Below are 25,962 nucleotides of genomic sequence, written 5' to 3' on the forward strand. Positions count from 1 at the left end.
GATTAGCCAGAAATCGGTCCCAAGATGCTTGTTTCCGATCCAGGGAAGATATGGCTTGGCAGTTCGGGCTGGACTGATCCCATGAGGCACAGGGTCGGACTGATTTGCATATGGCCATGTCTGAACTGGGTGGCGGAGTGAGCTAAAGAATGGTGATGGATTAAACCCAGATCAGTTGACTGGGGGTGAGTGCTTGCAATGTTCAACACTCCGTCCATCATCCCCTTCGGTTTTGCTTTGTTCGCCCTAAGTTGACAGGGTATGCCCAGACGTGGGTCCCTTGCTCACTTTGCCACTGGATTCAAGCTAGCCTGGCTGATGACGGGTGATTCGCCAGAAACCGGTCCCAGGATGCTTGTTTCCGGTCCAGGGAAGACATGGCTTGGCAGTTCGGGCTGGACTGTTCACATGAGGCACAGGGTCAGACTGATTTGCATATGGCCATGTCTGAAATGGGGTGGTGGAGTGAGCTCAAGAATGCTGATAGATTAAACCCAGATCAGTTGACTGGGGGTGAGTGCTTGCAATGTTCATCACTCCGTCCATCATCCCCTTTGGTTTTGCGTTGTCTCGCTGCGGGCAGGGCCGGGGACAGAGGCCCACTGGCAGTGTGGTGCTTAGGGATCCCTGCAAGGGCTTGTGGAAAGTGAACGCCCTGTGTACCAGGGGCTGGGCTGCCCAAGATTGTTGATAGCTGCGCCGCGGGCTTGTGGGCAGCTGCAGGTGAAAGTGGATCGTGGGGACCGGCTGAGGTCTCCCGCGTGGTCCCGAAGCAGGGCCCCTCGTTTGATTTTCTAACAGGTACCTTGAAGGGGGAACACTTGTACTGTTGTGACCTTGTGTGGCAAGGCTGTTATGGGGCGCCAGCTTGGAAACCGGCCTCTTTCAGGGAAACAAGGAAAATTAACATATTCATTGTTGTAGGTGGGCAGGTGGCCCGGTAGCCTACTTGCAGTGTACAAGAATTACTATAGAACGCCTGATAGGAGCTCAATTGTATTAGGGCCCTATTATTGAGTTGGTGATTTCTATTCTAGTGATGTATGGTATTGCATGTTTTCTCTTCCTAATCTAACTGTTCCATATTTATGTCCCTGATGTTGTGATGTATGTTGTTTTTCCTCACATTTCCAGGACTGGCATGGTGTCCCCAGCAGCCATGATTTATGTATGAACTAACTGCTTCATATTCCTGCCTGATGTTATGATATGTTTTGTTTTATACCTTGTGATGATAGACTAACTAGTATCATTTCAGGATTTGCATATTATGCACAGGGATGGTATTTTTATGACGTGTGCAACATATAAGTGTTCACTTTATTGCACTAACTGTGATATTAAGACAATAAGCAAAGTGACTTATTGTAACATGAATGGTGGAATTTTAACATTTTGGTCATGTTTGATTTAGATAAAGATACTCGATTTTTCTAAACTGGTGCGGTGTCCATTTGTGGTATTTTCACTGTGTTGCTGTAATGTTTATGTACAAATGCTTTACACATTGCCTTTGGTATAAGCCTGTCTGCTCATGCCAAGCTACCAAAGGGGTGAGCAGGGGTTATCTAAAGTGTGTGAACCTCTTACCCCGACTAGAAGCAAGGGTTCCTACTTGGACAAGGTTCATATCTGTGCCAACCAGAGACTCCTACTTCTTACAAGAGCCATTCAGAATTCCAGAAGTAAGGGGATGGTACGGAGGTGCGTTGAGAGGCTTTCCAGGTCTTTGCTGTTATGTGGTAGAAGGAGCATCCTCCACTTCTGTTTTGGTAGATGTGGGGAGTATGGCAAGTGAAACGGAGACAGAGTTTAGTCTTCTTGTAGGTTGGTGGAAGTTCAGTTTGTGGTTAATGTAGGTTGGTCCTTGGTTGTGTAGAGCCTTTTGTGCGTGGGTCAGCAGCTTGAATTGGCATCTCTTCTGTAGGCGGAGCCAGTGGAGTTTCCTGAGGTGGGGTGGGAAGTGCATTCATCGGAGAAGGCCAAGTATGAGTCTGGCTGCGGCGTTCTGTATGGTCTGAAGTTTCTGTAGAAGGTGTGTGGCGATTCCTACATAGAGGGCATTGCTGTAGTCCAGTCTGTGGGTGATGAGGGCTTGTGTCACATTGCTGGTCATGTGTAGGGGTAGCCATTTGAAAATCTTGACTAGCACGCGCAGAGTGAGGAAGCAGGAAGAGGATAAGGCGCTGATCTGTGATTTCATTGTGAGCTTGTTGTCAATGAGGATTCCTTAATTTTGGAACCTGTGAAGGATCAAAATGTGTCTACTACTGATCTTAATTCAGGGATCAATTCACTTGACTTCCTTAATGTGAGTAGGATGTCATCTAGATATAACTTCAGTCATCCCTTTGCTGTGTCTATTGCTTTAAGGGTTTGAAGGAAAATGGATGCTCCCAAGACTCTAGAGGGCATATCAACAACAACCGGCGATAATTATCGCTGAGCGCACTTAGCGCTCGGATAATTATCGCCGGCTAGCGCCGATTTTTATCGCTGAGATAGTGTGTTATTAGCAACGCTTATCTCATCAGCGATAAAAATCCTAGCGCTAATTGGCTAACATGAGATTATCGCTGGAAACCCAGCGATAATCTCACGTTAGCTAGTTGATAGGGACTCACAAACTTAGCCATGATATCCACCTTCCATAGGATATCATGGCTAAGTCAGTCCTGAAGCAGGCGTAAGGAAAGTAGCGATAACAGGTGTTATCGCTACTTTTCCTGACGCTATGCTTCATAGCGTTAGGCTTGCTGATAGGGGAAATGTCGCTTAGCGACATTTCTCCTGTCATGCCAGGTCAGGAACGCCCACTTTGCATCTCATTAGAGATGCAAAGCTGGGCGTTAGGAATCCTGACGCTAAAGCAAGGTTTCACGCGTTAGCGTGACCTTGCTGATCAGGCGATAAAATTATCGCCGCTTTTCGGCCGAAAACGGCCGCAAAAGCGGCGATAATTTTTTATCGCCTGCTTGTTGATATGGCCCTAGGTTAGTGAAAATAGTAGTGGGAATAATGGGGACCGTCTGGTACCTCTTTTTATTGGAATGGTTTTAGATAGAAATCCATACATTCTATTTGAGCTGTGGGGTACATACATAGTTATTGTATTTTGGCAATTAAATTGAGCCTCTGTGTGCCTGTTGGAGCGTTTTTAAAAGGTAGTTCTATTTGACTGTGTTCAATGCATCTTCAACATCAAGGAAAACACATACTGTTTCTTCTGCGTAGTCTGACCTACCATAAAATGTTAGGTAGGAGTTGTAGATGGTTTCTAGAAGAGCAGGCAGACACAAAGCCTATTTGTTAATTGTGAATAAGATTTAGGATGTCTTTGTATAGCCTATTAACTAAGCCCCACATTAGTATTTAAATATCTCTGTTGATCAATGAGCTAGGCATATAGCTATCACAGGACAGTGGCTATTTTCCTGGCTTGGGTATCAGATTGAGTATAGCTTTATTAACTTTTTCATAGATATTCACTGAGTTTTCAGCTTCCAGGAACTTGTCATGTAGAATGGGGGTAATCAGACGTTTGTTCATTCTATAGTATTCTCCAGTAGACCATCTTCTCATGCTGCTTTATCATACTGGAGATTTTCAATGGATATTTTGATGTGAGTTTAGATAAATGAAAGTTCAATAAGAATTCTTCCACTATTTCCTCTGTTTCTGAAAGGTATCGTTTTTGAAAGAAGTGGACAAATGATTAGAGGATATCTATCAGTTGTATGAAGAGATATTGGGGGATATTTACAATTAAGGGCCTAATTACGATGTCGGAAGGAGTTAAGTTTGCCCGACATTGTTTCGGTTGTGAGACCACCCGACCTCCTGTCGGAGATTCCAACACTGTTTGGTCGCACTCCTATTCTATACAATTGGAGCATGCCTTCTGATCGGAATGCATGCTCTCATTGTAAAATGAAGAGGTGCAGTTCATCCCTGCATCCATTGGCAGGCACCTAATGGTGCACCTATCGGCCACCAACCGGTGGCCGTGCACATATGGGGGCCCCCAAAGTCGACTTCCCAAAGCCTTTCTGTGTAGGAAAGGCCAGCACAAAAAGGCTGTCCGAATCCAACATTGTAATCCCTCGAGGGGAAAGATCCGCCCTTGGAATTACTTAAGTCATTCTGACTGGCGGACGGGCTCTCCTAGCCCGTTGAAAGCCAGTCGGAATGACCGGTTGGATTCCTTTCCGACCTTCACCATTGAAATGGGTCGTTCGTAAAGGAATCTGACCAACTGATTACAATGCATTTGGAAACGGCTCTGACCGATGGTTGGAGCCGTTTCCTACGGCATTGTAATCAGCCCCTAAATGTCAGAGCGCGGTGTTTCTCCAAAATTGGTAATGCAGCGCTCTGACATTTTTTTTATGGAGGGATGTGCCGTATTTACAAAAATACAGCACACCCCTGTGTTTCCCCTAGCACTAAAAAAGCTGTCAAGCACCAGCGCAGGCACCCTTGCACCATGTTGCAAGGGTGCCTGCACTGCGGGGGTGATTGTTTATAAACAAACATTCTTTAAAGGCGATTTGCTGTTTCTATGTGTGCTGCAGAATATGAGGAGAGATTAATACTTTCTCCTCGTATCGCCATCCTAAGATCAAGGGGCATATGTAAAAAGGGATATGCCACCAGAGTGTCACTTTTAGCAACATTCTGGTGGCGATATCCCCGTCTCCTTATTTACAAAGCAGCGTTAAGCCACTTAACGCCGCCTTGCAATTAAGGCCCCTTTTCACACCTCACTTAGCGTGAAAGGGGCGTGCAATGGATGTTGCAGTGGACGTTACACCGCAACACTCATTGCTTTTTGATGCTGCCCCATATTTACAAGGTTGGGGCAGCGCCGAAAACTATGACCAGGGAATACCTCATATTTTGCTCGTTCTGCAGCACACATGGAAAGAGCAAATCGCCTTTCAAGATTGTTTATGTGCAGGAAGATGTAATGTCTTTCAAATAAACAATCGCCCCTGCAGTGCAGGCACCCTTGCAGTATAGTACAAGGGTGCCTCTGCTGGCACTAGGCAGCTTTATTAGGGCCAGCGCAAGGGGAAACACAGGGTGTAACTTATTTTTGGGAATACAGTGCATCCTTGCATTTAAAAAATGTCGGTGCATGACGTTACCAATTTTGGAGGTTTGTGATGTTCATTTGTAGTAGGCACTTTAATTGCGAATACCACCATTTCTGCCTGTGCATCTGTTCCTGACTCCCGACTCAAAGCGGTCTGACCACTCTGCCTGCCCTCTGTCCACCATGACGGGAAACAACGTTTACCACGCAACCGACACAACGCGGTACTTTACAATGCAGTCGTTACAATGACAGTATTGTTACAACGCGTGTCATTACAAAGCAAGTTTCAACGACTTGCTCTAGAGGGCGTGCAACAACAGGGAATGTGTTGGATTATAGATCCAACACCTTCCCTGCTGTTGCGCAAACTGGAGTAGGAATAGTAATTAATACTATTCCTAAGTCCAGCACGTCCCCTAGAGCAGTGAAACGACTTGCGATGTAATGACATGCGTGGTAACAACGCGGTCGTTGTAACAACCGCGTTGTAAACTACCGCATTGTAAAAGCACGCGTTGTAACGTGTATATTCCACCATGACCCGTCTCTGAGAGTCACACTGCAAACAGAGAGAACCCATGCTGTTACGTTGGTCTAAGGAAAGATCAAGTAGGTTAAGAGCTTTTGTATATATCAGTTGCTTTGATAGGGACATGAAGAATACATATCCCTTCTGATCATATGTTGAGGTTGGGTACAAGAGGATTTTTGCAAGATAAAGCTTTTAAAATCGCATCACTTTAAATCGCATTTTGTGTTTCTTGTTTTACTTCAATTTAATTCAACCATAGTCCAGAAACAAATGGAGATGTTTCAGCATTGGAGTCGCATTGCCTGTTGGCTAAAATAGTGATTATGACATCAGAGCTCTTCACTATTTGTACCCTGTAAATTAGTATTTGTGTGTACAGAGAAAATCAAGCATTTGTCATACTGGCCTTTGCACTTTAAGAACTGTGCAGAAAATCCTAACAACCCCACCCTGCACCCACCACTGGTGTCGTCTGTCGCACTAGCTGTTCCTCCTAAGGATAAAGTTTTAGCAAACTGGAATATGATAACATTTTAAGCAAACATCGAAAAATGCATTAAGTTTCGCCTATGTGATTGATAATACGCTGTTTGTTGTGTAAGCTGTAGCTTGCTGAGTAGTTGTGCAAGGCTTCAGCTTTTCTGTTTAAACTAATTTTTGCAAATAAATACAGATGTAAAAATATTCTTCTTATAGCTGTATTTATAAATAGAAACATAAAAATGCCAATAAATATGTTTACCTTTGCTGATGTCTGCGAGGAGAACACAAGCGAGTGCAGGACGGGGAGAGGGCTTATCACATTTCAGCTGAGCTCATAACAAAGGTCGACATTAAAGGGCCATCAGGCATCCTTTTGTTTAAGTATCCTGGCTGCCAAGATATATGCATGCACTGTAGGAATGTTAGCTGTGCTGGTCTGTCCCAGTATTTACACAAATAACAATTTTAAATTCAACTATTGTGGTTTATTTCTTTTATAGCGCTATAGCCCTACTCATCATAATGCAAAGTGTCAGAGCGCTTTACATCATATATTGACAATAAATCATATGTGTGTAAATCTATGCATGTGATGTGTTGCATAAGACAATGAGGGTTACATTAGAAGGGCTGCAATTTAATAACTGTAAGTAACAAAAGGATCTCTTTGTTAAAAGCAGTAACCCATTTACCTATCTACATAAATCTATCTAAACCTATAACAACCAAGCGTGCTTTGCTATTGAAATAAATGTGGAAAAATACTAGCTGCATCTTCTGTTTTTGCTTGAGACAAAATAAAATGTGGATAAATACAGATAAATTGATCAAAGAACAAATATGGATAAATACAGACAAAAATGTTAAGCAAATAAATGTCATAAAACCGGGAGCACTAAATATATGTTACAGAAAGTCTGTTAAAGTGTTACAACTTGTTTATGTACAGAAAGGTAACGTAGTGTGCTGTTACTAGTGTTATAGTGCGAGTAAGTAATGGCAGCATTTTGAAAAATGAAATGAAAGAGGAAAATAATAGAATTCATTGATGTAATAGCAATATTATGTGTTTAGAAGAGTTTTGACAACTTTTGGGACCGGTGCTGCTGCACCCGCTACACCACTCAACTCATGACCCTTTTGTCTACAAGGTAACTAACTGCACTTGTGGTTGCCTGTTTAATTGTAAAATATAGCAATAATCTGTGTTTAATTGGGTGCCTGGAGCTTTTGGTTCCGGTGCCACTGCACCTGCTGCACTATTGAAATCATGACCCTGTTGTCTGCAAGGGAACTGCAATTGTGACTGCCTGTATAGTAGTAAAATATAGCAGTTGTAGGTGTTTAGCGGGGTGCCTAAAGCGCTGGTCTTGGTGTCACTGCACCTGCTGCATCAATGAATTATTATTGTGTTATCTGCACTTGTTTAGTTTTATATTTTAGAAATAATCTGGGTTTAGTGGGGTCCCTAGAGCTTTTGGACCCGGTGCCAATGCACCAGCTGCACCATTCAAATCAAGTCCCTTTTAACTGCAAGGTTACTGCCCCTGTGACTGCCTGTTTAGTTGCCAAATATAGCAATCAATGTGTTTAGATGAGTTCTGACAACTTTTGGGCCCGGTTCTACTGCACCTGCTGCACCATTCAAATCATGACCCTGTTGTGTGCAAGGTAACTGCACTTGTGGCTGCCTATTTAGTAGTAAAATATAGCATAGCTCTTATATATTACGTTTACTTTTTACGTACAATGTTTATTACAACATTTAGAATTTGATCATAATCACTAAATAGATTACGTTGAAAAAATCAATCCGATTTTGCTTACAAAGTGCAAAGAATTGTACTGATGCATGAACAGGAAATGCCACAAATGTTCTAAGGCTAAAGCTTTTCACAGACTAAGTAATAAAAAGCAAGTGTTCCAGCATACTGTTAGACACTGTCTTCTTTTTCCGTGGGAAGAGATCTTATCTTGACAGTGAATGGGGCTTAACCCCTTCCAAGCTCATGACGCAATGGTTCCGACATGAGCCACAGTGCTCATGTGCTCACAAAGGAACCATTCTGTCATGGGCACACGAGGACGAAGTCCGATTTCCTTTTTTTTGCCTCGTGAGGTGAGGAAGAGATTCTCCAACCTCCCATGGCATTTTTTTCAATGTAATGACGATTGCGCGCATGGCGTGCTGACGTCATTACATTGAAACTGAACCTGAAATTAGCCCATCGGCTCATATTAGTTTCCATGCTTCTGTGCTCGTGTGGCTATCTCAGCCCCCCGAGCACCGAAACACATGGGAGAGGTATCATTGGAAAGGGGAGAATCTCCCCTATTTAATGGTACCCCTCGCTAGTGGATCCCTGCTCGGGGATTGCCACAGAAGGGCAATCCCCAAGCAGGGATCCATTACTAAACACCATGGAGGGGGGAATGGCCCCTTTGGATGGGTCTTTGCTCCCCCCATATATGCATGGGCATATTTAGTCTTTATGCCCACCTGGGAGGCAGATGGGTGCAGTAACCCCCAATGTGCCCATCCAAGGATTATTTCTTTCATAGTTAATGTGTGGGGGCTGCCCAGAATGGGCATGGCAATGCCCCCACCCTCCCCACAAAATTGCCACAGGGCTTCTGTTCCCCCGGGAGGCAGATGGGGGCAGTAGCCCCTGATCTGCACCCCTCTCCCTCCGGGGGGCAGAAAGCCCACTAGGAACCAGGGATTTTGTTTATGTTATACGTAGGATGGGGGCTGCTCAGAATGGGCATGCCAATGCCCCCACCCCCAAACACAAATGGGACAGTCTTTCTGCCACCCAGGGGAGGCAGAAAGCCAACTAGACAATAGGGATTTTTTTTTTCATTATTTGACCTGGTTTTGCAAGGGGGGCAACTGCGTGTTTGGTCCCGGGCTTGTCAGCCATCAAGGGAAACCTACCAAACCCAGACCCTATAACGCCAGGACGCACCTCGAAGTAACAGTTATGCTTTATAAATCACCTACATAGACATTTCTGAAAACTAGTCACCCGGGGAGTTCAGGGAGGTGTAGCTTGCTTGGACCCCCCTACGTTTTCCTACCCAGAATCCCCTTCAAACCTCAAATGTAGCTGAAAAAAATCACATTTTCCTTACATTTCTGCCGGGGATTACCGCGCTGGCACACATGTCCTACAACCTAGCATTCCCCTTGATCTCCCGATAAAAATGATGCCTCACTTATGTGGGCGTCTAATGCACAGTCAACCTAAAAGCACATATAAAAATAATATATAGTGCTTAGAGCTCGCTGTGCTATCTCCTCAATCCCCATGTTTTTGGCCCTTCTTAGTCACAAGCCCTTGGCCTACCCACACAAGTGAGGTATTATTTTACTCAGGCGACTGGGGCAATACTTGGTGGTGGGTAATGTGTGCCTGCACAGTAATCCCGTACAGAAATGTGAGGAAAATGTGATTTGTTTAGCTAAATTTGATGTTTACATATTTTTAGCTAAATCCCAGGTATGAAAACGTTGGGGGATCCACGCAAGCCACACCTCCCTGGACTCACCCTGGTGTCTAGTTTTCAGAAATTTCTAGGATTGGTAGGTTTCCCTAGATGGAAGCCGAACCCAGGTTCAAAAACGCAGGTGACTCCCTCGCAAAATAAGGTCTTTTTGTAATCAATTTTTTTGAAGTCTCCACAGTACGTTTTGGGCCGTTTACTGTCTCGGGCACTAGGCCTACCCACACAAGTGAGGTACAGTTTTTATCGGAAGACTAGGGGAATGCTGGGTAGGTGGAATTTTGTGGCTCCCCTTAGATTCCAGAACTTTCCATCACAGAAATGTGAGGAAAATCTGTTTTATTTGATAAAGTTTGAGGTTTGCAAGAGATTCTGGGTAACAGAACCTGGTGAGAGTCACACAAGTCACCCGATCCTGGATTCCCCTGGATGCCTCGTTCTCAAAAACGTATAGGTTTGCTAGGTTTACTTAGGTGCAGAGATAGCTAAGTTCCAAAATCCACAGCTCGGCACATTGTGAAAAGAGGATCAGTTTTCACTGAAAAAATGTGATGTGTCGACGTTGCGCTTTGGGACATTTCCTGTTGCGGGTACTAGGCCTAACCTCACAGGTGAAGTGCCATTTCTATCAGTAGAGACTTGGGGGAATGCTGGGTGGGTGGAATTTGTGGCTCCCTACAGATTCCAGAACTTTCCATCACAGAGATGTGAGGAAAATGTGTTTCTGTTTTTCAAAGTTTGAGGTTTGCAAGGGATTCTGGGTAACAGAACCTAGTGAGAGGCACACAAGTCACCCCATCCTGGATTCCCCTGTGTGTCTAGGTTTAAAAAATGTACAGATTTGCTAGGTTTCCTTAGGTACCGGCTGAGCTAGGGTCCCAAATCCACAGCTAGGCACATTGCAAAAAAAGGGTCAGTTTTCTGTGGAAAAATGTGATGAGTGCATGTTGCGTTTTGGGTTGTTTCCTGTCAGAATCACTTGGCCTACCGACACAAGTGAGGTACCATTTTGATCAGGAGACTTGCGGAAATGCTGGGTGGGTGGAAGTTTGTGGCTCCATGCAGATTCAAGAACGTTCCATCACAGAATATTAGGAAAATGTGTTTGTTATTTTACAAAGTTTGAGATTTGTAAGAGATTCTGGATAACAGAACCTTGGTGAGAGCCACACAAGTCTCACCATCCTGTGTTCCCCTGGATGTCTAGTTTTCAAAAATGTATAGTTTTTCTAGGTTTCCTTAGTTGCTGGTAGAGCTAGGGTCCGAAATCCGCAGCTAGGTACATTGTGAAAAAAAGGGTCAGTTTTCACTGGAAAAATGTGATGAGTCCACGTTGCACTTAGGGCCATTTTCTGTCCCGGGTACCAGGCCTACCCACACAAGGGAGGTACCATTTATTAACAAAGTTTTTGGTAGTAGTATTTTCCTTTCAGGGAAATGGAACCGCACAATCATTAATCATTTCTTGACAATGTTTTTAGTGTGACAGTCTTTACAATATATCTCTGTATTTTTATTTTTATCGGGGTGCTATTCTGTTCTTTCTAGCACCTACTACCTAGAGGTGCCAAACACCACAACCCAAGAGTTGGGTAAACAAAATTATAACAATTGAAAGAAATGTGCTTAGTGCGCAACAGGATATGGACGTTGATGACTACATTCTCGACTGAAACTTATCAAGGTTGATTAAATTGTCGGTACAGAGTTTAACTTGATTCTTCAAATATAATTTTAAGACTTGTGATGATTATTATGGCAATAATGTGAGCAAATTTCACAATTGCCTAGGGGATGCACTGTATGGCCAAGAAACAGTTCTCTTTTTGCCTTGACAAAGTCTAAGGGGAGACGAAACACGTGTTGGCAGTTCTGTTTTGGATGTATCATCAAAGAAAAATAAAAAGAAATACGTTTGTGAAGACAAGCCAGTGATGTGGACTCTGCTTTTTCGAGTAACATTGAAGAATTTAAAAATGTATTATTATAAACTAATTAATGCATGATTATTGGCTTGTTATCAAATAAGCCATTGGATTGTCCTATATTTAAATTTGGACTGTTTTGACGAAGCTAAGGGTGTGCTGCACATTTCTTTCAAGAGGTACCATCTATATCAGGAGACCTGGGGGAATGATGGATGGTAGAAGTTTGTGGCTCCCCACAGATTCCAGAGCTTTCCACCACAGAAATGTGAGGAAAATTTGCTTTTTTTTAGCAAAGTTCAAGGTTTGAAGACTAGACACCTAAGGGTGTCTAGTCTTCAAAAATGTATAGTTTTGCTAGGTTTCCTAGGTGTCAGCTGAGCTAGAGTCTAAAATCCACAGCAAGGCACATTGCACAAAAAGGGTTAGTTTCCACTGGAATAATGTGATGTGTCCACATTACGTTTTTGGCTGTTTCCTGTCACAGACACTAGGCCTACCCACACATGTGAGGAACTATTTTTATCTGGAAACTTAGAGGACCACAGAATAGTAGAACAAGTGATATTGCCAATCGACTTTCTTTGCATTTCTGCCTTCCAAATGTAACACAATGTGTAAAAAAGAAGTCATTTAAAAAATGCCCTCTAATTTACTTGATTGTATGGGTACCCACAATTTCGGAGATGTGCAAATAACCAATGTTTCTAAACTCTATATTTTGTTTCTATTTTGTAAATATATAGGTTTGCTTGATACCTATTTTTCACTCTTTTATATTTTACCAAATGAATTGCTATATATCCGGTAGACAATGAAAAACCATTGCAAGACGCAGCTCGGTTATTGGCTCTGGGTTCCTCGGTTTCTTGGTTAACCTAGAATTCCTATATATCCCCTCAACCAGAAGGGTGCGGCAGAGGTGACGGTATATTGCTTTTAAAAATCTGCCATACTTAGAAGAAGTTATAGGTGAAAACGTTGGCACAAATGGCTGTTTTTTTCAACACAATTTCAATATTTTTTATTTTCAACTGTTAGTTTCTATTAGAAAAACCTTGAAGGAGCTACAATAATGACCCATAGCTGTTTGTCTACTCTTCAGAAATATATAATTTTTCGGGATCCATTATTGTTTTCACACCCATTTCTACCACTAACTGGAAGGAGGTTGAAAGCACAAAAAATAGGAAAAATAGGCAATAAAATGCCACAAATGTGTAGAAAATGTTGGTTTTCTGGCACAGGTCTGCCTGTTCCTGAAAGCTGGGAAGATGGTGATTTTAGCACCACAAACCCTTTGTTGATACCTTTTGCAGGGAAAAAAACAAACGCTTTCTTCTCCAGCACTTTTTTCCAATTTTTCTGAAATCCCCCTAAAATTTGCTGCATTTTGGCCAATTTATCAGTCCCCTCCAAGGGAATCCACAAACTGTGGGTACGAATCCCCAAGATGTTAGAAGAAAAGAACACAAATTTGGTATGGATACCTTATGTGGACAAAAAGTTACAGGGGCCAAAGCGCGAACTAGCCCAAATAGCAAAAAAAACAGGCTTAGCACAGGTGGGAAAAGGCCTAGCAGCGAAGGGGTAAAACAGTGTGAACAGCTTTCATAGAAGTACAGTAAATGCATGTAGCCAGGGGAAGTTAACAAAAAAAAATGTTGCACACAAAAGCGATATTAACACAGTAATTCGGCATTGGGAACTCCCTTTTAAGCTATATTAAATACAAGAGATTTCACAAGCATAGCGCAAGCACTTGTCAGCACTTGTCAGGGGAAACCTATGTAGCGACCAAGCAGTTTAAGTCTTATTGTGCCCATCTTAACTCTCTAGAACCTTACCATTCAATCTGGGAACATCTTGGGACATCTTAATATCCTTAAGATGCATTTCTGTTTTTGAGTTTTCATGCTCTGAATGTTAATGTTTTCAGCATCTTTTTTATGTATTATTCTGTTTATTAGCAGTCTTTATTAGCAGCCGTGGTATACTGAGGCTTCCACGGTCGCGCATCACACTAGTCCTCACTGTGGTGATTGCAAGTCCTGCCTACTGTATATTGCTTGCATTCTTCTTTGCTGTTCAAACTCTTCCTCCAGGTTCCAAAGGCCAATTCATGCTGCTAGAACAATCAGTGGAATGGGATAGGCCCTAAGGAACACAGCAACGTCGCTGGTGAGCCTTTTCATAATAATCTCCTTTAGCTTTAGAAATTAAAGCAGTGGACGAACCTCAAGAGCTTAGTCTTTGCGGGGGCGTGGCTTGCGCGCCGCTGCGAGATGGCGGATCGCGCTTGAGCTCCGTAAAGAGCAGGGGCCGACGGAGACATTTCTGCCGCTGAGGAATGCCCTGTTCAGCGCAGAGGATGACATCCTGCCTGGGAAACTGCCGTGTACGCCACGAGGGTCTTTTCTGGTGATGAAGAGTGGCCAGACTCCATATTTCGGCATTTTGAGGTGGCGCTTCATGTCTGCACGAGCGGCCGCCATTTTGTTTCTTCTGTGAGGGAGTTTGTACTATCACCTCTTCACGACGACGCTACTGGTCTGTCCTGTCAGGAATGGAGGCATACAGGAGCTGGTGACGTTTTTTCACTTTTCTTGAGTTTATTTTGTTTTTTTCTGCCGCCTATTGTAGTGCTGCCCACTGCGTGTTTTTTTTTTGTGGGTTCTGCTACTTTATTTTTCATCAGACGCACTGCCACTTCCCTATGTGAGACTTCCTTGCTCTTGGCCTGATTTTGGTTGTTTTCAGGTGTCGGTGTGTGCCTACTGGCGCCTGCAGCACGTGAGTTTTTTTTGTGTGGTGTTTTTTTCTGACGGGGATCGCCTGCCATAATCTCTACTCGGCTCTTTTGATGCAAGTACATTATTCCTTCCTGTTCATTTTTCCTCTCGCACATTGAGTGTTTTACAGCCCCTGACATTTCTTGCTCTCGCTCTATCTGAGGAGGTGTATTTTGTTCCTGTGGAGGTGGTTTGCCCTATGGCTGAGAATATGGCCACTTCACCGAATGCTAAAGACGTTAAGGACTCTAAAGCATCTCTTAAGAGGTCCAAACAGGTATCCCCAACTCCTGAGTCTGCTCCTAAAGACACTAATTCGACTCTTGAGTCCATCCTGACGCGCCTTAATGAGGTCTATGAAATTGCGCAGTCTACTAAGACAAATACAGATTTACTGCAGGTGGAGGTATTAGCCATCAGGAATGATTTCAAGGCCCTTTCCCTTCGTGTCTCAGGTACAGAAGCACGGATTAGTGGCGCAGAGGATACCATGCAAAAGCACTCTAGATCTCTCACGCAGATAGAGCGTTCCATGGCAGCATTGAGGAAAGACCTCACTGAACAAGAGGATCGTAATCGTAGATCCAACTTGCGTATTTTTGGTCTTCCAGAGGAGGTTGAGAAAGATTCATCTTCCATGATTGAGTTTCTTTATCAATGGATTCCATCTACACTACAAATTTCTTTCAATAAAGATTTTGAACTGGAACGGGCACACCGTGTCCCCTCCTTTCGCCCAAGTCTGCTACGCAACCAAGGGCGATAATTTTTAAACCGCTGCGTCATCAACATACAGAGCAGATTTTGGCCCATATGCGGAAGGTTAGAGCTGTCTCTTGGAATGGCCATCGTATCTCAATTTCTCAAGACTTTGCCAGGGACACGGTGATAAGGAGAAAGGGTTTTCTTAATCTCCGGAAGCGTTTGTCTGAGATGAATATCCCCTTCTCTTTTGCTGGTCCCTCAAAATTCCGCATTACTTTCAAAGGTCGTGTCAGGATTTTTGACGAACCTGCGGATTTGGCCTCGTTTTTGGATAATCAGATGGAGTTGCAGATGGATCTTCAAACAGGGGCTTCACATGTTCCTGGTTCTTCTGGCACCTGATGTGGCTATATATATTGCGTTGTTTTTTGTCTTTGTCAGATCTATTAAGTCTAGCTGCTTTTAGATCTGCGCGGTGGTCTTTATGCCCATTGGGTTTGACGTATTTTTGTCGTCTCTTGGTGTTTCCCTATTATCGGTATGATGTGTTGGTCTTTAGTGTTGTTAGTTTTACTGTATAAACCTTTTAATTTTTTGTGGTAGCTTTTCTTGTTGGCTTGACTTCACTCCTGTTCGCGTGTCGTCTTGTTACTCCTTGCCTCCCCGGTTTGTCTCTCGACGTATTAGGTCATGGTCCTTTTCCTCTCCCGTTGCATGTCTTCGTTAGGTGCGTCGATTTTTGTGGTAAAGTTGGTTTATCTTATCCCTTTGTGGTCGGTCTTTTTGCTTCATGTTTGTTTCCTGTTATTCCGTATTTTACGGAGTAGGTCATTGTGTTTTCCGTTGCGTTATCAACGTGTTGTTGTATGGTGTGTTTAGGTGTTTTAAGCATATATGTTTACTAGGTGTTTATTTATGGCTATATTTAGAGTTAATATGTGATGTTCATATAGTTGCTAGTTATACCTACTTTATTGATTTTTTCATTGAGTGTTTTGATTACATTGTGTTATTAATTGTCTTTTTCGAGTAGATTAGTTTTTTATAGATGCCTTGTACTTGATAGATTTATGCCTCTCTTATCTACATGTTCTCTTACTTAGGCAAGCATATTTATTCTGCTAATTTGTGTGTATATGGCTTTATTTACTCATGATCAGTTATTTATAAGATTGCATATAGATTTTACACATTTATATATAGTATTAGGTCTCTTATTTAACTGCCATAGGGATTCATTGACATTAATATTGATAGAAGGTTATATACCGTTTTTTACTATGTTTCACTTATTTTTCTCATATTGTATCATATAGTATGCTTTAGATTGTATTTCTTCTTTTTTCTTCATTATGTTCCTTTTTCTCTTGATAGAGTCTGCTTTGGTATGGTTCTACCTATAATATTGTTATTTTTTAGTTCACTTTCCATCAGCTCTTATTGCCTGAAAGTGCTTTCTTTCTCTATCTTTCCTGCTCTTACCGTTCTTTATGATTCATTTTAGTTGTTATGTATACATTAATTTGGTCAAACGTGTTGCCTTTATAGTCTCTCATTTTGCTTTGTTTTCTAAGTAGCTATCATTAATTCCAGTTCTTAGCTTTTAGATAGTCTTCCCTTTTAATGTATAATCAGTTATGCACTGTTCTGGGGCTTTTTATTCCATTGTTGTTACTCCTCCTGTTGGCCCTCGCTCTTTTTCCCATGTCCCCCCTTGTATGATTTTGGTCTCTTCCAGACCTGCCGGATGGGCCCTTCTCTCTCTCTTTCTGCGTATTCTCTTGCTGTCCTTTTCCTCTTCTTTCCTTTTTTCTCTTCGGATTTCCTCTTTGGTCTCACCCTGTTGTGTGTTGGCTGTTGATGTCTGCTGGTTAGCTCTCCTGGTTGTTGCGCTTCATATGTCACATATGGAATATCTTTTTTTCCTAATATTGGTTCTATGTCTGGACTAAATATACTTTCCCTTAATGTTAAAGGGTTAAATCATCCAGTAAAAAGGTCAAAGATTTTGGACTACTGTAAGTCTCTTTCTTCGGATCTCGTCCTTTTTCAGGAGACAAAGCTCTCTGCCAAGGAGGCGTTGTTTCTGAAGAAAGAGTGGGTTTCTGATGTTGCTTGTTCGGATGCTTGTGGTAAAAGGAATGGGGTAATTACCTTAGTTTCTAAACACTCTGGGTTATCTATCGTTTCCTCTGAACAGGATACAGAGGGACGTTGGTTACTATCTAAGGTGTCCAATGGTAATGCTGACTTATTTGTCATGAATATTTATGCCCCCAACAAGGATGACCCGTCCTTTTGGAATGCTATCACCAAAAAGCTCGAGGATACTCCTCACTCTGGCAATCTTATTGTAGGTGGTGACTTTAACTTGCCAATGGACCCTATCTTGGATAGGAATTCTGCCTTTAACTTTCGTCCCCCTAAATCACACGAACAAATGACTAATATGTGTTCTCTTACCCATCGCCAGGACGCACCTCGAAGTAACAGTTATGCTTTATAAATCACCTACATAGACATTTCTGAAAACTAGTCACCCGGGGAGTTCAGGGAGGTGTAGCTTGCTTGGACCCCCCTACGTTTTCCTACCCAGAATCCCCTTCAAACCTCAAATGTAGCTGAAAAAAATCACATTTTCCTTACATTTCTGCCGGGGATTACCGCGCTGGCTCACATGTCCTACAACCTAGCATTCCCCTTGATCTCCCGATAAAAATGATGCCTCACTTATGTGGGCGTCTAATGCACAGTCAACCTAAAAGCGCATATAAAAATAATATATAGTGCTTAGAGCTCGCTGTGCTATCTCCTCAATCCCCATGTTTTTGGCCCTTCTTAGTCACAAGCCCTTGGCCTACCCACACAAGTGAGGTATTATTTTACTCAGGCGACTGGGGCAATACTTGGTGGTGGGTAATGTGTGCCTGCACAGTAATCCCGTACAGAAATGTGAGGAAAATGTGATTTGTTTAGCTAAATTTGATGTTTACATATTTTTAGCTAAATCCCAGGTATGAAAACGTTGGGGGATCCACGCAAGCCACACCTCCCTGGACTCACCCTGGTGTCTAGTTTTCAGAAATTTCTAGGATTGGTAGGTTTCCCTAGATGGAAGCCGAACCCAGGTTCAAAAACGCAGGTGACTCCCTCGCAAAATAAGGTCTTTTTGTAATCAATTTTTTTGAAGTCTCCACAGTACGTTTTGGGCCGTTTACTGTCTCGGGCACTAGGCCTACCCACACAAGTGAGGTACAGTTTTTATCGGAAGACTAGGGGAATGCTGGGTAGGTGGAATTTTGTGGCTCCCCTTAGATTCCAGAACTTTCCATCACAGAAATGTGAGGAAAATCTGTTTTATTTGATAAAGTTTGAGGTTTGCAAGAGATTCTGGGTAACAGAACCTGGTGAGAGTCACACAAGTCACCCGATCCTGGATTCCCCTGGATGCCTCGTTCTCAAAAACGTATAGGTTTGCTAGGTTTACTTAGGTGCAGAGATAGCTAAGTTCCAAAATCCACAGCTCGGCACATTGTGAAAAGAGGATCAGTTTTCACTGAAAAAATGTGATGTGTCGACGTTGCGCTTTGGGACATTTCCTGTTGCGGGTACTAGGCCTAACCTCACAGGTGAAGTGCCATTTCTATCAGTAGAGACTTGGGGGAATGCTGGGTGGGTGGAATTTGTGGCTCCCTACAGATTCCAGAACTTTCCATCACAGAGATGTGAGGAAAATGTGTTTCTGTTTTTCAAAGTTTGAGGTTTGCAAGGGATTCTGGGTAACAGAACCTAGCGAGAGGCACACAAGTCACCCCATCCTGGATTCCCCTGTGTGTCTAGGTTTAAAAAATGTACAGATTTGCTAGGTTTCCTTAGGTACCGGCTGAGCTAGGGTCCCAAATCCACAGCTAGGCACATTGCAAAAAAAGGGTCAGTTTTCTGTGGAAAAATGTGATGAGTGCATGTTGCGTTTTGGGTTGTTTCCTGTCAGAATCCCTTGGCCTACCGACACAAGTGAGGTACCATTTTGATCAGGAGACTTGCGGAAATGCTGGGTGGGTGGAAGTTTGTGGCTCCATGCAGATTCAAGAATGTTCCATCACAGAATATTAGGAAAATGTGTTTGTTATTTTACAAAGTTTGAGATTTGTAAGAGATTCTGGATAACAGAACCTTGGTGAGAGCCACACAAGTCTCACCATCCTGTGTTCCCCTGGATGTCTAGTTTTCAAAAATGTATAGTTTTTCTAGGTTTCCTTAGTTGCTGGTAGAGCTAGGGTCCGAAATCCGCAGCTAGGTACATTGTGAAAAAAAGGGTCAGTTTTCACTGGAAAAATGTGATGAGTCCACGTTGCACTTAGGGCCATTTTCTGTCCCGGGTACCAGGCCTACCCACACAAGGGAGGTACCATTTATTAACAAAGTTTTTGGTAGTAGTATTTTCCTTTCAGGGAAATGGAACCGCACAGTCATTAATCATTTCTTGACAATGTTTTTAGTGTGACAGTCTTTACAATATATCTCTGTATTTTTATTTTTATCGGGGTGCTATTCTGTTCTTTCTAGCACCTACTACCTAGAGGTGCCAAACACCACAACCCAAGGGTTGGGTAAACAAAATTATAACAATTGAAAGAAATGTGCTTAGTGCGCAACAGGATATGGACATTGATGACTACATTCTCGACTGAAACTTATCAAGGTTGATTAAATTGTCGGTACAGAGTTTAACTTGATTCTTCAAATATAATTTTAAGACTTGTGATGATTATTATGGCAATAATGTGAGCAAATTTCACAATTGCCTAGGGGATGCACTGTATGGCCAAGAAACAGTTCTCTTTTTGCCTTGACAAAGTCTAAGGGGAGACGAAACACGTGTTGGCAGTTCTGTTTTGGATGTATCATCAAAGAAAAAGAAAAAGAAATACGTTTGTGAAGACAAGCCAGTGATGTGGACTCTGCTTTTTCGAGTAACATTGAAGAATTTAAAAATGTATTATTATAAACTAATTAATGCATGATTATTGGCTTGTTATCAAATAAGCCATTGGATTGTCCTATATTTAAATTTGGACTGTTTTGACGAAGCTAAGGGTGTGCTGCACATTTCTTTCAAGAGGTACCATCTATATCAGGAGACCTGGGGGAATGATGGATGGTAGAAGTTTGTGGCTCCCCACAGATTCCAGAGCTTTCCACCACAGAAATGTGAGGAAAATTTGCTTTTTTTTAGCAAAGTTCAAGGTTTGAAGACTAGACACCTAAGGGTGTCTAGTCTTCAAAAATGTATAGTTTTGCTAGGTTTCCTAGGTGTCAGCTGAGCTAGAGTCTAAAATCCACAGCAAGGCACATTGCACAAAAAGGGTTAGTTTCCACTGGAATAATGTGATGTGTCCACATTACGTTTTTGGCTGTTTCCTGTCACAGACACTAGGCCTACCCACACATGTGAGGAACTATTTTTATCTGGAAACTTAGAGGACCACAGAATAGTAGAACAAGTGATATTGCCAATCGACTTTCTTTGCATTTCTGCCTTCCAAATGTAACACAATGTGTAAAAAAGAAGTCATTTAAAAAATGCCCTCTAATTTACTTGATTGTATGGGTACCCACAATTTCGGAGATGTGCAAATAACCAATGTTTCTAAACTCTATATTTTGTTTCTATTTTGTAAATATATAGGTTTGCTTGATACCTATTTTTCACTCTTTTATATTTTACCAAATGAATTGCTATATATCCGGTAGACAATGAAAAACCATTGCAAGACGCAGCTCGGTTATTGGCTCTGGGTTCCTCGGTTTCTTGGTTAACCTAGAATTCCTATATATCCCCTCAACCAGAAGGGTGCGGCAGAGGTGACGGTATATTGCTTTTAAAAATCTGCCATACTTAGAAGAAGTTATAGGTGAAAACGTTGGCACAAATGGCTGTTTTTTTCAACACAATTTCAATATTTTTTATTTTCAACTGTTAGTTTCTATTAGAAAAACCTTGAAGGAGCTACAATAATGACCCATAGCTGTTTGTCTACTCTTCAGAAATATATAATTTTTCGGGATCCATTATTGTTTTCACACCCATTTCTACCACTAACTGGAAGGAGGTTGAAAGCACAAAAAATAGGAAAAATAGGCAATAAAATGCCACAAATGTGTAGAAAATGTTGGTTTTCTGGCACAGGTCTGCCTGTTCCTGAAAGCTGGGAAGATGGTGATTTTAGCACCACAAACCCTTTGTTGATACCTTTTGCAGGGAAAAAAACAAACGCTTTCTTCTCCAGCACTTTTTTCCAATTTTTCTGAAATCCCCCTAAAATTTGCTGCATTTTGGCCAATTTATCAGTCCCCTCCAAGGGAATCCACAAACTGTGGGTACGAATCCCCAAGATGTTAGAAGAAAAGAACACAAATTTGGTATGGATACCTTATGTGGACAAAAAGTTACAGGGGCCAAAGCGCGAACTAGCCCAAATAGCAAAAAAAACAGGCTTAGCACAGGTGGGAAAAGGCCTAGCAGCGAAGGGGTCAAACAGTGTGAACAGCTTTCATAGAAGTACAGTAAATGCATGTAGCCAGGGGAAGTTAACAAAAAAAAATGTTGCACACAAAAGCGATATTAACACAGTAATTCGGCATTGGGAACTCCCTTTTAAGCTATATTAAATACAAGAGATTTCACAAGCATAGCGCAAGCACTTGTCAGCACTTGTCAGGGGAAACCTATGTAGCGACCAAGCAGTTTAAGTCTTATTGTGCCCATCTTAACTCTCTAGAACCTTCCCATTCAATCTGGGAACATCTTGGGACATCTTAATATCCTTAAGATGCATTTCTGTTTTTGAGTTTTCATGCTCTGAATGTTAATGTTTTCAGCATCTTTTTTATGTATTATTCTGTTTATTAGCAGTCTTTATTAGCAGCCGTGGTATGCTGAGGCTTCCACGGTCGCGCATCACACTAGTCCTCACTGTGGTGATTGCAAGTCCTGCCTACTGTATATTGCTTGCATTCTTCTTTGCTGTTCAAACTCTTCCTCCAGGTTCCAAAGGCCAATTCATGCTGCTAGAACAATCAGTGGAATGGGATAGGCCCTAAGGAACACAGCAACGTCGCTGGTGAGCCTTTTCATAATAATCTCCTTTAGCTTTAGAAATTAAAGCAGTGGACGAACCTCAAGAGCTTAGTCTTTGCGGGGGCGTGGCTTGCGCGCCGCTGCGAGATGGCGGATCGCGCTTGAGCTCCGTAAAGAGCAGGGGCCGACGGAGACATTTCTGCCGCTGAGGAATGCCCTGTTCAGCGCAGAGGATGACATCCTGCCTGGGAAACTGCCGTGTACGCCACGAGGGTCTTTTCTGGTGATGAAGAGTGGCCAGACTCCATATTTCGGCATTTTGAGGTGGCGCTTCATGTCTGCACGAGCGGCCGCCATTTTGTTTCTTCTGTGAGGGAGTTTGTACTATCACCTCTTCACGACGACGCTACTGGTCTGTCCTGTCAGGAATGGAGGCATACAGGAGCTGGTGACGTTTTTTCACTTTTCTTGAGTTTATTTTGTTTTTTTCTGCCGCCTATTGTAGTGCTGCCCACTGCGTGTTTTTTTTTTGTGGGTTCTGCTACTTTATTTTTCATCAGACGCACTGCCACTTCCCTATGTGAGACTTCCTTGCTCTTGGCCTGATTTTGGTTGTTTTCAGGTGTCGGTGTGTGCCTACTGGCGCCTGCAGCACGTGAGTTTTTTTTGTGTGGTGTTTTTTTCTGACGGGGATCGCCTGCCATAATCTCTACTCGGCTCTTTTGATGCAAGTACATTATTCCTTCCTGTTCATTTTTCCTCTCGCACATTGAGTGTTTTACAGCCCCTAACATTTCTTGCTCTCGCTCTATCTGAGGAGGTGTATTTTGTTCCTGTGGAGGTGGTTTGCCCTATGGCTGAGAATATGGCCACTTCACCGAATGCTAAAGACGTTAAGGACTCTAAAGCATCTCTTAAGAGGTCCAAACAGGTATCCCCAACTCCTGAGTCTGCTCCTAAAGACACTAATTCGACTCTTGAGTCCATCCTGACGCGCCTTAATGAGGTCTATGAAATTGCGCAGTCTACTAAGACAAATACAGATTTACTGCAGGTGGAGGTATTAGCCATCAGGAATGATTTCAAGGCCCTTTCCCTTCGTGTCTCAGGTACAGAAGCACGGATTAGTGGCACAGAGGATACCATGCAAAAGCACTCTAGATCTCTCACGCAGATAGAGCGTTCCATGGCAGCATTGAGGAAAGACCTCACTGAACAAGAGGATCGTAATCGTAGATCCAACTTGCGTATTTTTGGTCTTCCAGAGGAGGTTGAGAAAGATTCATCTTCCATGATTGAGTTTCTTTATCAATGGATTCCATCTACACTACAAATTTCTTTCAATAAAGATTTTGAACTGGAACGGGCACACCGTGTCCCCTCCTTTCGCCCCAAGTCTGCTACGCAACCAGGGGCGATAATTTTTAAACCGCTGCGTCATCAACATACAGAGCAGATTTTGGCCCATATGCGGAAGGTTAGAGCTGTCTCTTGGAATGGCCATCGTATCTCAATTTCTCAAGACTTTGCCAGGGACACGGTGATAAGGAGAAAGGGTTTTCTTAATCTCCGGAAGCGTTTGTCTGAGATGAATATCCCCTTCTCTTTTGCTGGTCCCTCAAAATTCCGCATTACTTTCAAAGGTCGTGTCAGGATTTTTGACGAACCTGCGGATTTGGCCTCGTTTTTGGATAATCAGATGGAGTTGCAGATGGATCTTCAAACAGGGGCTTCACATGTTCCTGGTTCTTCTGGCACCTGATGTGGCTATATATATTGCGTTGTTTTTTGTCTTTGTCAGATCTATTAAGTCTAGCTGCTTTTAGATCTGCGCGGTGGTCTTTATGCCCATTGGGTTTGACGTATTTTTGTCGTCTCTTGGTGTTTCCCTATTATCGGTATGATGTGTTGGTCTTTAGTGTTGTTAGTTTTACTGTATAAACCTTTTAATTTTTTGTGGTAGCTTTTCTTGTTGGCTTGACTTCACTCCTGTTCGCGTGTCGTCTTGTTACTCCTTGCCTCCCCGGTTTGTCTCTCGACGTATTAGGTCATGGTCCTTTTCCTCTCCCGTTGCATGTCTTCGTTAGGTGCGTCGATTTTTGTGGTAAAGTTGGTTTATCTTATCCCTTTGTGGTCGGTCTTTTTGCTTCATGTTTGTTTCCTGTTATTCCGTATTTTACGGAGTAGGTCATTGTGTTTTCCGTTGCGTTATCAACGTGTTGTTGTATGGTGTGTTTAGGTGTTTTAAGCATATATGTTTACTAGGTGTTTATTTATGGCTATATTTAGAGTTAATATGTGATGTTCATATAGTTGCTAGTTATACCTACTTTATTGATTTTTTCATTGAGTGTTTTGATTACATTGTGTTATTAATTGTCTTTTTCGAGTAGATTAGTTTTTTATAGATGCCTTGTACTTGATAGATTTATGCCTCTCTTATCTACATGTTCTCTTACTTAGGCAAGCATATTTATTCTGCTAATTTGTGTGTATATGGCTTTATTTACTCATGATCAGTTATTTATAAGATTGCATATAGATTTTACACATTTATATATAGTATTAGGTCTCTTATTTAACTGCCATAGGGATTCATTGACATTAATATTGATAGAAGGTTATATACCGTTTTTTACTATGTTTCACTTATTTTTCTCATATTGTATCATATAGTATGCTTTAGATTGTATTTCTTCTTTTTTCTTCATTATGTTCCTTTTTCTCTTGATAGAGTCTGCTTTGGTATGGTTCTACCTATAATATTGTTATTTTTTAGTTCACTTTCCATCAGCTCTTATTGCCTGAAAGTGCTTTCTTTCTCTATCTTTCCTGCTCTTACCGTTCTTTATGATTCATTTTAGTTGTTATGTATACATTAATTTGGTCAAACGTGTTGCCTTTATAGTCTCTCATTTTGCTTTGTTTTCTAAGTAGCTATCATTAATTCCAGTTCTTAGCTTTTAGATAGTCTTCCCTTTTAATGTATAATCAGTTATGCACTGTTCTGGGGCTTTTTATTCCATTGTTGTTACTCCTCCTGTTGGCCCTCGCTCTTTTTCCCATGTCCCCCCTTGTATGATTTTGGTCTCTTCCAGACCTGCCGGATGGGCCCTTCTCTCTCTCTTTCTGCGTATTCTCTTGCTGTCCTTTTCCTCTTCTTTCCTTTTTTCTCTTCGGATTTCCTCTTTGGTCTCACCCTGTTGTGTGTTGGCTGTTGATGTCTGCTGGTTAGCTCTCCTGGTTGTTGCGCTTCATATGTCACATATGGAATATCTTTTTTTCCTAATATTGGTTCTATGTCTGGACTAAATATACTTTCCCTTAATGTTAAAGGGTTAAATCATCCAGTAAAAAGGTCAAAGATTTTGGACTACTGTAAGTCTCTTTCTTCGGATCTCGTCCTTTTTCAGGAGACAAAGCTCTCTGCCAAGGAGGCGTTGTTTCTGAAGAAAGAGTGGGTTTCTGATGTTGCTTGTTCGGATGCTTGTGGTAAAAGGAATGGGGTAATTACCTTAGTTTCTAAACACTCTGGGTTATCTATCGTTTCCTCTGAACAGGATACAGAGGGACGTTGGTTACTATCTAAGGTGTCCAATGGTAATGCTGACTTATTTGTCATGAATATTTATGCCCCCAACAAGGATGACCCGTCCTTTTGGAATGCTATCACCAAAAAGCTCGAGGATACTCCTCACTCTGGCAATCTTATTGTAGGTGGTGACTTTAACTTGCCAATGGACCCTATCTTGGATAGGAATTCTGCCTTTAACTTTCGTCCCCCTAAAGCACACAAACAAATGACTAATATGTGTTCTCTTACCCATCTTCAGGAT

The sequence above is a fragment of the Triturus cristatus genome, chromosome 11 (genome assembly GCF_964204655.1).
Source record: "Triturus cristatus chromosome 11, aTriCri1.1, whole genome shotgun sequence".
Lineage (NCBI taxonomy): Eukaryota > Metazoa > Chordata > Amphibia > Caudata > Salamandridae > Triturus > Triturus cristatus.